This window comes from Pseudophryne corroboree, chromosome 7, assembly GCF_028390025.1.
Source record: "Pseudophryne corroboree isolate aPseCor3 chromosome 7, aPseCor3.hap2, whole genome shotgun sequence".
Taxonomy (NCBI): Eukaryota; Metazoa; Chordata; class Amphibia; order Anura; family Myobatrachidae; genus Pseudophryne; species Pseudophryne corroboree.
In genome coordinates this window covers 237,596,248-237,609,624 of record NC_086450.1, presented here as the reverse complement: position 1 = coordinate 237,609,624, position 13,377 = coordinate 237,596,248, and the positions used below count along the sequence as shown (strand labels likewise).

Here is a 13,377-nt window from a genome sequence, read left to right as displayed (position 1 = left end):
AAGTGACTTTGACTATGGATTGGTTGTTTGTGCCAAACGCAGTCATCTATGTCAAACTGCTGATCTCCTGCATTTTCATGCACATCAGTCTTGAGTTTACAGAGAATAATGAGCAAAACTAAAAACAGCTATTGAGGCAGGTCTGTGTGTGAAAACATTTTGTTAGTGAGTGGTCAGAGGAGAATGGCCAGACTCTGTTATGAGCCTCCGCACTACTTGCGACGACTCACACTACCACCCCTGTCCCGGCCATTGCTAGGCAGCTAGGTCTCTGCAGCGGTCTTTGCATTGCTTTTCAGCTGCGTCAGCTTACCTCAGTCAGCCTGCAATCTCCTGTCCTGTCAGCTCTGACTCCTGGTTCGGATCTTTGCCTGTGTGCCTTGCTTTTCTGCTGCATCAGCTTACCTCAGTCAGCCTGTGATGATCAGTATGCAGCTCTTGCCATATCTCAGCCCAGTCTCTTGATTACCTACAAGCAACTCCAGCTGCACCTCAGCTTGCGTAACTTCCAGATAACAGATGCTGCTTCCTGATTGTTTCTACACTTGTTGTCTTGCTTTGGTGTATTACAGTCTGTTTTCCACTCCAGCCTATTATTTGTGCTCCCCAGCTTTCTACATTAACACCTTCTATCCTGTGTATAAGTCCTGGCGTCATGCAAGTACTTACTGGAACAGCTGCTTTTATAGGTGAAGAACCCTCTAGTCGGATTTTCGGAGTTCGTGTGGTTTCCTATGTGTGTCCTAACAGATTTTTCTCTAACGTCCTAAGTGGATGCTGGGGACTCCGTAAGGACCATGGGGAATAGCGGCTCCGCAGGAGACTGGGCACAAAGTAAAAAGCTTTAGGACTACCTGGTGTGCACTGGCTCCTCCCCCTATGACCCTCCTCCAAGCCTCAGTTAAGATTTTGTGCCTGAACGAGAAGGGTGCAATCTAGGTGGCTCTCCTGAGCTGCTTAGAGAAAAAGTTTAAAGTAGGTTTTTTACTTTCAGTGAGACCTGCTGGCAACAGGCTCACTGCATCGAGGGACTAAGGGGAGAAGAAGCGAACTCACCTGCGTGCAGAGTGGATTGGGCTTCTTAGGCTACTGGACATTAGCTCCAGAGGGACGATCACAGGCCCAGCCATGGATGGGTCCCGGAGCCGCGCCGCCGTCCCCCTTACAGAGCCAGAAGACTGAAGAGTCCGGAAAATCGGCGGCAGAAGACGTCCTGTCTTCATTAAGGTAGCGCACAGCACCGCAGCTGTGCGCCATTGCTCTCAGCACACTTCACACTCCGGTCACTGAGGGTGCAGGGCGCTGGGGGGGGGGCGCCCTGAGACGCAATAGAAATACCTTTTTTTTTGGCTAAAAATACATCACATATAGCTCCTGGGCTATATGGATGTATTTAACCCCTGCCTAAATTACAATAAAAAAGCGGGAGAAAGGCCGCCGAAAAGGGGGCGGAGCCTATCTCCTCAGCACACTGGCGCCATTTTTTCCTCACAGCTCCGTTGGAGGAAGGCTCCCTGACTCTCCCCTGCAGTCCTGCACTACAGAAACAGGGTAAAACAAGAGAGGGGGGGCATAAAATTGGCATATAAAGATATACAGCAGCTATATTAGGGAAAAACACTTATATAAGGTTATCCCTGTATATATATATAGCGCTCTGGTGTGTGCTGGCAAACTCTCCCTCTGTCTCCCCAAAGGGCTAGTGGGGTCCTGTCCTCTATCAGAGCATTCCCTGTGTGTGTGCGGTGTGTCGGTACGTTGTGTCGACATGTATGAGGAGGAAAATGGTGTGGAGGCGGAGCAATTGCCTGTGTTAGTGATGTCACCCTCTAAGGAGTCGACACCTGACTGGATGATCTTATGGAAAGAATTACGTGATAGTGTCAGCACTTTACAAAAGTCTGTTGACGACATGAGACAGCCGGATAATCAGTTAATACAGGCATCTCAAACACCGTCAGGGGCTCTAAAGCGCCCGTTACATCAGGTCGATACAGACACAGACACGGACACTGACTCCAGTGTCGACGGTGAAGAAACAAACGTATTTTCCAGTAGGGCTACACGTTACATGATCACGGCAATGAAGGAGGTTTTGAACATTTCTGATACTACAAGTACCACAAAAAAGGGTATTATGTGGGGTGTGAAAAAACTACCCGTAGTTTTTCCTGAATCAGATGAATTAAATGAGGTGTGTGATGAAGCGTGGGTTTCCCCCGATAAAAAACTGCTAATTTCTAAAAAATTATTGGCATTATACCCTTTCCCGCCAGAGGTTAGGGCGCGCTGGGAAACACCCCCTAGGGTGGATAAGGCGCTCACACGCTTATCAAAACAAGTGGCGTTACCGTCTCCTGATACGGCCGCCCTCAAGGAACCAGCTGATAGGAAGCTGGAAAATGTCCTAAAAAGTATATACACACATACTGGTATTATACTGCGACCAGCAATCGCCTCAGCCTGGATGTGCAGTGCTGGGGTGGCTTGGTCGGATTCCCTGACTGAAAATATTGATACCCTGGACAGGGACAATATATTATTGACTATAGAGCGTTTAAAAGATGCGTTTCTATATATGCGAGATGCACAGAGGGATATTTGCACTCTGGCATCAAGAGTAAGTGCGATGTCCATTTCTGCCAGAAGAGGATTATGGACGCGACAGTGGTCAGGGGATGCGGATTCCAAACGGCATATGGAAGTATTGCCGTATAAAGGGGAGGAGTTATTTGGGGTCGGTCTATCGGACTTGGTGACCACGGCAACGGCCGGGAAATCCACCTTTCTACCCCAAGTCACCTCGCAGCAGAAAAAGATACCGTCTTTTCAGGCTCAGTCCTTTCGTCCCCATAAGGGCAAGCGGGCAAAAGGCCACTCATATCTGCCCCGGGGCAGAGGAAGGGGAAAAAGACTGCAGCAGACAGCCTCTTCCCACGAACAGAAGCCCTCCCCCGCTTCTGCCAAGTCCTCAGCATGACGCTGGGGCCTTACAAGCGGACTCAGGCACGGTGGGGGCCCGTCTCAAGATTTTCAGCGCGCAGTGGGCTCACTCGCAAGTGGACCCCTGGATCCTGCAGGTAGTATCTCAGGGGTACAAATTGGAATTCGAGACGTCTCCCCCTCGCCGGTTCCTGAAGTCTGCTTTACCAACGTCTCCCCCCGACAGGGAGGCGATATTGGAAGCCATTCACAAGCTGTATTCCCAGCAGGTGATAATCAAGGTACCCCTCCTACAACAGGGAAAGGGGTATTAATCCACGCTGTTTGTGGTACCGAAGCCGGACGGCTCGGTGAGACCCATTTTAAATCTGAAATCCTTGAACACTTACATAAGAAGGTTCAAGTTCAAGATGGAGTCACTCAGAGCAGTGATAGCGAACCTGGAAGAAGGGGATTATATGGTGTCTCTGGACATCAAGGATGCTTACCTCCATGTCCTAATTTGCCCTTCTCACCAAGGGTACCTCAGGTTTGTGGTACAGAACTGTCATTATCAGTTTCAGACGCTGCCGTTTGGATTGTCCACGGCACCCCGGGTCTTTACCAAGGTAATGGCCGAAATGATGATTCTTCTTCGAAGAAAAGGCGTCTTAATTATCCCTTACTTGGACGATCTCCTGATAAGGGCAAGGTCCAGAGAACAGTTAGAGGTCGGAGTAACACTATCTCAAATAGTACTACGACAGCACGGTTGGATTCTAAATTTCTCTAACGTCCTAAGTGGATGCTGGGGACTCCGTAAGGACCATGGGGAATAGCGGCTCCGCAGGAGACTGGGCACATCTAAAGAAAGCTTTAGGACTATCTGGTGTGCACTGGCTCCTCCCCGTATGACCCTCCTCCAAGCCTCAGTTAGATCTTTGTGCCCGAACGAGAAGGGTGCACACTAGGGGCTCTCCTGAGCTTCTTAGTGAAAGTTTTAGTTTAGGTTTTTTATTTTCAGTGAGACCTGCTGGCAACAGGCTCACTGCATCGAGGGACTAAGGGGAGAAGAAGCGAACTCACCTGCGTGCAGAGTGGATTGGGCTTCTTAGGCTACTGGACATTAGCTCCAGAGGGACGATCACAGGCCCAGCCTGGATGGGTCCCAGAGCCGCGCCGCCGGCCCCCTTACAGAGCCAGAAGGCAGAAGAGGTCCGGAAAATCGGCGGCAGAAGACGTCCTGTCTTCAACAAGGTAGCGCACAGCACTGCAGCTGTGCGCCATTGCTCTCAGCACACTTCACACTCCGGTCACTGAGGGTGCAGGGCGCTGGGGGGGGGGCGCCCTGAGACGCAATAAAAAACACCTTGGATGGCAAAAAAATGCATCACATATAGCGCCTGGGCTATATGGATGCATTTAACCCCTGCCAGAATACATAGAAAAACAGGAGATAAGGCCGCCGATAAGGGGGAGGAGCCTATCTCCTCAGCACACTGGCGCCATTTTCCCTCACAGCTCCGTTGGAGGGAAGCTCCCTGTCTCTCCCCTGCAGTCACTACACTACAGAAAGGGTTAAAAAAGAGAGGGGGGGCACTAATTACGCGCAGTATTAAAGATACAGCAGCTATAAGGGGAAAAACACTTATATAAGGTTATCCCTGTATATATATAGCGCTCTGGTGTGTGCTGGCAAACTCTCCCTCTGTCTCCCCAAAGGGCTAGTGGGGTGCTGTCCTCTATCAGAGCATTCCCTGTGTGTGTGCTGTATGTCGGTACGTTTGTGTCGACATGTATGAGGAGAAAAATGATGTGGAGACGGAGCAGATTGCCTGTAATAGTGATGTCACCCCCTAGGGGGTCGACACCTGAGTGGATGAACTGTTGGAAGGAATTACGTGACCGTGTCAGCTCTGTATAAAAGACAGTGGTTGACATGAGACAGCCGGCTACTCAGCTTGGGCCTGTCCAGACGTCTCATAGGCCGTCAGGGGCTCTAAAGCGCCCGTTACCTCAGATGGCAGATATAGACGCCGACACGGATACTGACTCCAGTGTCGACGGTGAAGAGACAAATGTGACTTCCAGTAGGGCCACACGTTACATGATTGAGGCAATGAAAAATGTTTTACACATTTCTGATAATACGAGTACCACCAAAAAGGGGTATTATGTTCGGTGAGGAAAAACTACCTGTAGTTTTTCTGAATCTGAGAAATTAAATGAGGTGTGTGATGATGCGTGGTTTTCCCCCGATAACAACTGATAATTTCTAAAATGTTATTGGCATTATATCCTTTCCCGCCAGAGGTTAGGGTGCGTTGGGAAACACCCCCTAGGGTGGATAAAGCGCTCACACGCTTGTAAGGGCTCTACCCTCTCCTGAGATGGCCGCCCTTAAGGATCCTGCTGATAGAAAGCAGGAGGGTATCCTAAAATGTATTTACACACATACTGGTGTTATACTGCGACCAGCAATCGCCTCAGCCTGGATGTGTAGTGCTGGGTTGGCGTGGTCGGATTCCCTGACTAAAAATATTGATACCCTAGATAGGGACAGTATATTTTTGCCTATAGAGCATTTAAAAGATGCATTTCTATATATGCGTGATGCACAGCGGAATATTTGCCGAATGGCATCAAGTCTAAGTGCGTTGTCCATTTCTACCAGTAGAAGGTTATGGACACGTCAGTGGTCAGGTGATGCGTATTCCAAACGGCATTTGGAAGTATTGCCTTATTAAAGGGAGGAGTTATTTGGGGTCGGTCTTTCAGACCTGGTGGCCACGGCAACAGCTGGGAAATCCACGTTTGTACCCCAGGTCGCCTCTCAACATGAGAAGACGCCGTATTATCAGGCGCAGTCTTTTCGTGGACAAGCGGGCAAAAGGTTCCTCATTTCTGCCCCGTGACAGAGGGAGAGGAAAAAGGCTGCAGAAATCAGCCAGTTCCCAGGAACAGAAACCCTCTCCCGCCTCTGCCAAGCCCTCAGTATGACGCTGGGGCTTTACAAGCAGAATCAGGCACGGTGGGGGGCCCGTCTCAATGAATTTCAGCGCGCAGTGGGCTCACTCGCAAGTAGACCCCTGGATTGGTGAGACCGATTCTAAATCTAAAATCTTTGAACACTTACATACAGAGGTTCAAATTCAAGATTGAGTCACTCAGAGCAGTGATTGCGAACCTGGAAGAAGGGGACTACATGATGTCTCGGGACATCAAGGATGCTTACCTTCATGTCAAAATTTACCCTTCTCATCAAGGGTACCTCAGGTTTATGGTACAGAACTGTCACTATCAGTTCAGACGCTGCCGTATGGATGGTCCACGGCACCCCGGGTCTTTACCAAGGTAATGGCCGAAATGATGATATTCCTTCGAAGGAAGGGAATTTTAGTTATCCCTTACTTGGACGATTCCCTGATAAGGGTAAGATCCAGGGAACAGTTGGAGGTCGGTGTAGCACTATCTCAGGTAGTGTTGCGGCAGCACGATTGGATTCTCAATATTCCAAAATCGCAGCTGGTCCCGACGACTTGTCTTCTGTTCCTAGGGATGATCCTGGACACAGTCCAGAAAAAGGTGTTTCTCCCGGAGGAGAAAGCCAGGGAGTTATCCGAGCTAGTCAGGAACCTCCTAAAACCGAGCCAAGTCTCAGTGCATCAATGCACAAGGGTTCTGGGTAAAATGGTGGCTTCCTACGAAGCAATCCCATTCGGCAGATTCCACGCAAGAACTTTCCAGTGGGACCTGCTGGACAAATGGTCCGGGTCGCATCTTCAGATGCATCAGCGGATAACCCTGTCACCAAGGACAAGGGTGTCCCTTCTGTGGTGGTTGCAGAGTGCTCATCTTCTAGAGGGCCGCAGATTCGGCATTCAGGACTGGGTCCTGGTGACCACGGATGCCAGCCTGCGAGGCTGGGGAGCAGTCACACAGGGAAGGAATATCCAGGGCTTATGGTCAAGCCTGGAGACATCACTTCACATAAATATCCTGAAGCTAAGGGCCATTTACAATGCTCTAAGCTTAGCAAGACCTCTGCTTCAAGGTCAGCCGGTGTTGATCCAGTCGGACAACATCACGGCAGTCACCCACGTAAACAGACAGGGTGGCACAAGAAGCAGGAGGGCAATGGCAGAAGCTGCAAGGATTCTTCGCTGGGCGGAAAATCATGTGATAGCACTGTCAGCAGTATTCATTCCGGGAGTGGACAACTGGGAAGCAGACTTCCTCAGCACGACCTCCACCCGGGAGAGTGGGGACTTCACCCAGAAGTCTTCCACATGATTATAAACCGTTGGGAAAAACTCGACAGGTATTGCGCCAGGTCAAGGGACCCTCAGGCAATAGCTGTAGACGCTCTGGTAACACCGTGGGTGTACCAGTCAGTGTATGTGTTCCCTCCTCTGCCTCTCATACCCAAGGTACTGAGATTGATAAGATGGAGAGGAGTAAGCACTATATTCGTGGCTCCGGATTGGCCAAGAAGGACTTGGTAACCGGAACTTCAAGAGATGCTCACGGAGGATCCGTGGCCTCTACCTCTAAGAAGGGACCTGCTCCAGCAAGGACCCTGTCTGTTCCAAGACTTACCGCGGCTGCGTTTGACGGCATGGCGGTTGAACGCCGGATCCTGAAGGAAAAAAGGCATTCCGGATGAAGTCATCCCTATCCTGATCAAAGCCAGGAAGGATGTAACCGCAAAACATTATCACCGCATTTGGCGAAAATATGTTGCGTGGTGCGAGGCCAGTAAGGCCCGACGGAGGAAATTCAACTGGGTCGATTCCTACATTTCCGGCAAACAGGAGTGTCTATGGGCCTGAAATTGGGGTCCATTAAGGTTCAAATTTCGGCCCTGTCAATTTTCTTCCAAAAAGAACTAGCTTCAGTCCCTGAAGTTCAGACGTTTGTAAAAGGGGTACTGCATATACAGCCTCCTTTTGTGCCTCCAGTGGCACTTTGGGATCTCAATGTAGTTTTTTGGGTTCCAAAAGTCACATTGGTTTGAACCACTTAAATCTGTGGAGTTAAAATATCTCACATGGAAAGTGGTCATGCTGTTGGCTCTGGCCTGGGCCAGGCGCGTGTCAGAATTGGCGGCTTTATCCTGTAAAAGCCCTTATCTGATTTTCCATTCGGACAGGGCGGAATTGAGGACTCGTCCTCAGTTTCTCCCTAAGGTGGTTTCAGCGTTTCACCTGAACCAACCTATTGTGGTGCCTGCGGCTACTAGGGACTTGGAGGACTCCAAGTTGCTAGACGTTGTCAGGGCCCTGAAAATATATGTTTCCAGGACGGCTGGAGTCAGGAAAACTGACTCGCTGTTTATCCTGTATGCACCCAACAAGCTGGGTGCTCCTGCTTCTAAGCAGACTATTGCTCATTGGATTTGTAGTACAATTCAGCTTGCACATTCTGTGGCAGGCCTGCCACAGCCAAAAATCTGTAAATGCCCACTCCACAAGGAAGGTGGGCTCATCTTGGGCGGCTGCCCGAGGGGTCTCTGCTTTACAACTTTGCCGAGCAGCTACTTGGTCAGGGGCAAATACGTTTGTAAAATTCTACAAAATTAATACCCTGGCTGAGGAGGACCTGGAGTTCTCTCATTTGGTGCTGCAGAGTCATCCGCACTCTCCCGCCCGTTTGGGAGCTTTGGTATAATCCCCATGGTCCTTACGGAGTCCCCAGCATCCACTTAGGACGTTAGAGAAAATAAGAATTTACTTACCGATAATTCTATTTCTCATAGTCCGTAGTGGATGCTGGGCGCCCATCCCAAGTGCGGATTGTCTGCAATACTTGTACATAGTTATTGTTACAAAAATCGGGTTATTATTTTTGTGAGCCATCTTTTCAGAGGCTCCTTTGTTATCATGCTGTTAACTGGGTTCAGATCACAAGTTGTACGGTGTGATTGGTGTGGCTGGTTTGAGTCTTACCCGGGATTCAAAATCCTTCCTTATTGTGTACGCTCGTCCGGGCACAGTATCCTAACTGAGGCTTGGAGGAGGGTCATAGGGGGAGGAGCCAGTGCACACCAGGTAGTCCTAAAGCTTTTTACTTTGTGCCCAGTCTCCTGCGGAGCCGCTATCCCCCATGGTCCTTACGGAGTCCCCATCATCCACTACGGACTATGAGAAATAGAATTATCGGTAAGTAAATTCTTATTTTCAAGATGAAAGCTGATGGTAACTACATGCATGCATTCATGCACACATGCGAGGTGTGGCTATTAATATAATAAAACGTAAATTATAGCATCTGTCTCATTGTTTAAGTACATTTCTGCAGCGGGGTACACTGGTATTCTACAGGGAATAACATCGGGGGTGTAGAGTTGGATCTTGATCCGAGGCACCAACAGGCTAAAGCTTTGACTGTCCCCAGGATGCACTGCGCCGCCTCCTCTATAGCTCCGCCTCCACGCACTGGAGCTCAGTTTGTAAGTTGGTGCCTGCAGTGCAGGTCACTAACAGGTGGGGCTGCGCTAGGCAGCCCTGAAAAGAGCTTTTTAGAAGACTTCAAGGGCCGCAGCACTTTCTCTGTCTGTATGACATGCTATGCTGCGGCTCCATCACCTCCCTCAGCGGCGCTGCATACTCCTGCGGCCTGATTCCCGGGTACTTGCAGCAGAGACACACCGGTTTTTCAGGTACGCCACCGCTGTTATTCTTCAGGATCGCGTGGCTGCACTAAAGGGAGGAGGTAAAATAAATCGCGATCCCATCGCGGACTCAGGAGACGGACCGCGCCGCTGACGTGGACACTGTGTCACACAGAGACCCCACTATAATCACCAGGGCAAGAAGCACAGGTCGGATTTATTAAAATCCGTTTGTAAAAGGCTCCACAGTACCCGGTGGTGAAGTCCAGCAGAGGGGATAAGGCACTGACCTGTAGCCCCTCCCCCAGCTCCGGGCGCTATCTACTGCTGGTGTTCCCGCCCTGGAGCTGCATCTCTCTCTCTCTTTCCTTCACTCCTTGAAGAGATATTGGCGCCATTACATAGCTGGGCTGATCTCCGGGACTGCTGGGCACTTTCTCCTCTGTAAAGCCGCCTGTATCATCAGTGCTGTGCATTTACAGACACTTAAGTATTCTACATGTCTTTTTAGACATTGTTAGTTAAGAACAAGTGTACTTCTACCTGAATATTTAGTACAAGTATTCTGTGATATACATCCAGTGTTTACTGTGCATTGTTCTGTATACAGTACATACTGTACATACTTATATGTAATACTAGTCCAGTGCAGTTTTATTGTTTATATGTAGTAATTCCTGCATTGTACCTGTGACTGTGTGTCTATAGCTGTGTGGATTCCTTTCTTGTGTATCACACGTTTTGCTATCACTATATTCTGTACCGTGGGAAACTAAGTGCGTCAGGGTCTCATATAATATATAGTGCTACACAGAGTATACTATTTGTATTTCTTACTGTGTTTCTCTTACGTCCTAGAGCAGTGATCTCCAACCCGTAGCTCGCGAGCTACCGGTAGCTCGCCGTAGTATTTTTGGTAGCTCACAGAACTCATGGGATTGGGCAGTCACTGGCACTCCTCCTCCCTTCATTTTTAATATGGTGCCGGCCGTCAACCAATCGGAGCTCGTGGACCGGCTCACTTACTGGCACCATATTTTAAATGCCCGCCCCCGCCGGAGACTCTGTCACCCTCACTGCAGCCGCTCTCCGGACTTTACTTCCCCTTCCGTTCCGGAGGAGCAGCATCGGTGGCAGTAGAAGAAGCCAGCAAGGGTGAGCACTGTGTGGGGCACTGTGTCAGACACTGCGGGGTAGGATTTTATCTGGCACTGGTGGGGGCATTGTATCTGGCACTGCTGGGGGGCATTATTTGTGTATCTGGCACTGTTGGGGGCATTATTTGTGTATCTGGCACTGCTGTGAGGCATTATTTGAATACCTGTCACTGCTGAGGGGCATTATTTGTGTATCTGGTATTGCTGAGGGGCATTATTTGTGTATCAGGCACTGCTGAGGGGCATTATTTGTGTATCTGGCACTACGCGGGGAGGGCATTACTTGTAGTTGTGAGGCCACACCCTTTTTTGTGAGACCACACCCACTTTCGCAGGAACGCACGCTCGTTGGGGGGAGGGGGTAGCTCCTTCAGAGGTTTTATTTTCTGAAAGTAGCTCACACTCCAATTAAGGTTGGAGACCACTGTCCTAGAGGATACTGGGGTCCATTTAGTACCATGAGGTATAGACGGGTCCACTAGGAGCCATGGGCACCTTAAGAATTTGATAGTGTGGGCTGGCTCCTCCCTCTATGCCCCTCCTACCAGACTCAATTTCGAATATGTGCCTGGAGGAGCCGGTCATGCTTATGGAAGCTCCTGCAGAGTTTTCTGCATTTATTTTATCTGTTTGTTATTTTCAGGCAAGACTGGTTGGCACCAGCGTGCCTGCTTCATGGGACTTAGGGGGTTAACGGCCCAACCTCTTGAAGGGTTAATGGTCCCGTTCCAAGAGTGGTGAGTACTGAGTCGGCGCCCCGGCTAGCGGGACACCGGCCATTATGGCAGCATGAGGGTACCGAGACGCACGGCTTCTGCACGGGGCGGAATGCGTCTCCGGACACACTACACGACTGCGTCCCCGTACACTGTACACAGTACCCATACTGGCACAACAGCCTTAAAACGGTTTTATCCATTTTAAGCACCAGATTCCTCAGCCAGTATAAAAAAGGCAGACGCCATTGAACGGGCGGAGCTTCACTATGAGAGGATCCAGCAGCTCACCAGCGCCATTTTCCCTGTGCAGTGGACACAGACGCTGACAGGACAGGGACACGCAGCTCATCCAGTGTGAATCCAGATTAACTCAGCGGTTCCAGGGGGTCATAGCAGGGGGGGAGCGATTATTGGTGTACTAAGGGAACTTGGTCTGCGACCCGGCTAAGCTTGGCGTTAGCGATAAGGGCGCGGTGGGGGCTGGCTCCAAACAACTCTGTGTCGCCCTGAAGGGCTCTTTGTTGGTTAATTGTGCTTAACCTTTCCTGTGTGTGTGTGTGTGTGTGTGTGTGTGTGTGTGTGTGTGTGTGTGTGTGTGTGTGTGTGTGTGTGTGTGTGTGTGTGTGTGTGTGCTGTCACATTACATTATGTCAGGCAGAGAGTGTTCCTCTTCTCCGGGGAGCTCACTACTGGGTACTCAGGGTTCACAGGCTAGTGGGGCTGAACCAGAATGGGTTAATTCCCTTAAGGGAATGATGATATCTCTTTCTACCAAATTGTCCCGCAATGAGAAAGAGACGCAATACTTAAAACAAACTGGGTGAGTTTGTGAACAGAGACTCAGGAGGTCATTCCGACCCGTTCGCACGCAGCGGTTTATTGCTGCGGTGCGAACGGGTGCAGAATGCGCATGCACGGCGGGCACAGTGCGCGACGTTGCCCGGCGACAGGGGTCGCCGGGTTGCAACTTACAAAGGAAGCGGTCGCAGAGCCGACCGCTAAGAAGATTGACAGGAAGGAGGCGTGCCAGGGCGGATCCGGACCATTTGGAGCCGTTTTCGGGGAGTGGTGAGTATAACGCAGGCGTGTCCAGCAGAATGGAGGTCGGAGGAGTGACATCAAAGCCGGACCCATCATCGCTGGATCCATCGCACAGAGTAAGTGTGTCCAGGCCTAGTCTGCTTCTGCTTGAATTTTTTTTAGCTTAGCAGGGCTGCACAAGCGATCGCAGCCCTGCTAAGCTAAAACACACTCCCCCATAGGCGTGTACTAGTTGATCGCAGCAGCAGCAAAAAGTTGCTGGCTGCGATCAACTCGGAATGACCACCTCAGTCCCAAAAACAGCATCTCAGTCACCTCCTATTTGTCCGCAAAAGCGATCTCTGGCCCATATCCTGCAGTCTGACTCTGACGCTGACAGGTCAGACATGGAGAAGGGAGAGGTGGACTCAGAGGGGGGGATGGGATGCAACTCTGTCACAGGGAATAGAGGCTCTTATAGAGGCTATCAGAGATGTTCTGCATATTCCCGACAAGGTGTCAGAAGAGAGTGAGAAATCTTATTTTAATGTAAAAAAGAAGTCTCAATTTCGAATATGTGCCTGGAGGAGCCGGTCATGCGTCAAAGGAATTGAATACCCTGTTCGAAGAATCATGGGTTAATCCTGATAAGAAGTTTCAGATTCCTAAAAGGTTGCTCTCATCTTTTCCTTTTCCTCTGGAGGATAGGAATAAATGGGAAAATCCACCAATAGTGGACGCATCAGTCTCTACGCCAGGCTTTTTCAACCAGTGTGCCGTGGCACACTAGTGTGCCGCGACCAGTTGCAAGGTGTGCCGCGGAGCCAGAGCAGCTTCCTGCACCTTCAGAGTGAACTGTTGGCCCGGGCTCTTCTTAGAGGATCAGTCATGTTCTGGCCGTGACCTATGCCTTGATGATGCGGCGGTGTGATATCATAGGTCACGG

General features: G+C 50.1%; 1 protein-coding gene across 4 annotated transcripts in view; it reads left to right on the top strand.

Annotated features, from left to right (window-relative positions):
• The window catches only part of IQCB1 (IQ motif containing B1), a 352,259-nt gene that overhangs the window by 325,528 nt on the left and 13,354 nt on the right, over nt 1-13,377 (top strand). The window lies entirely within an intron of this gene.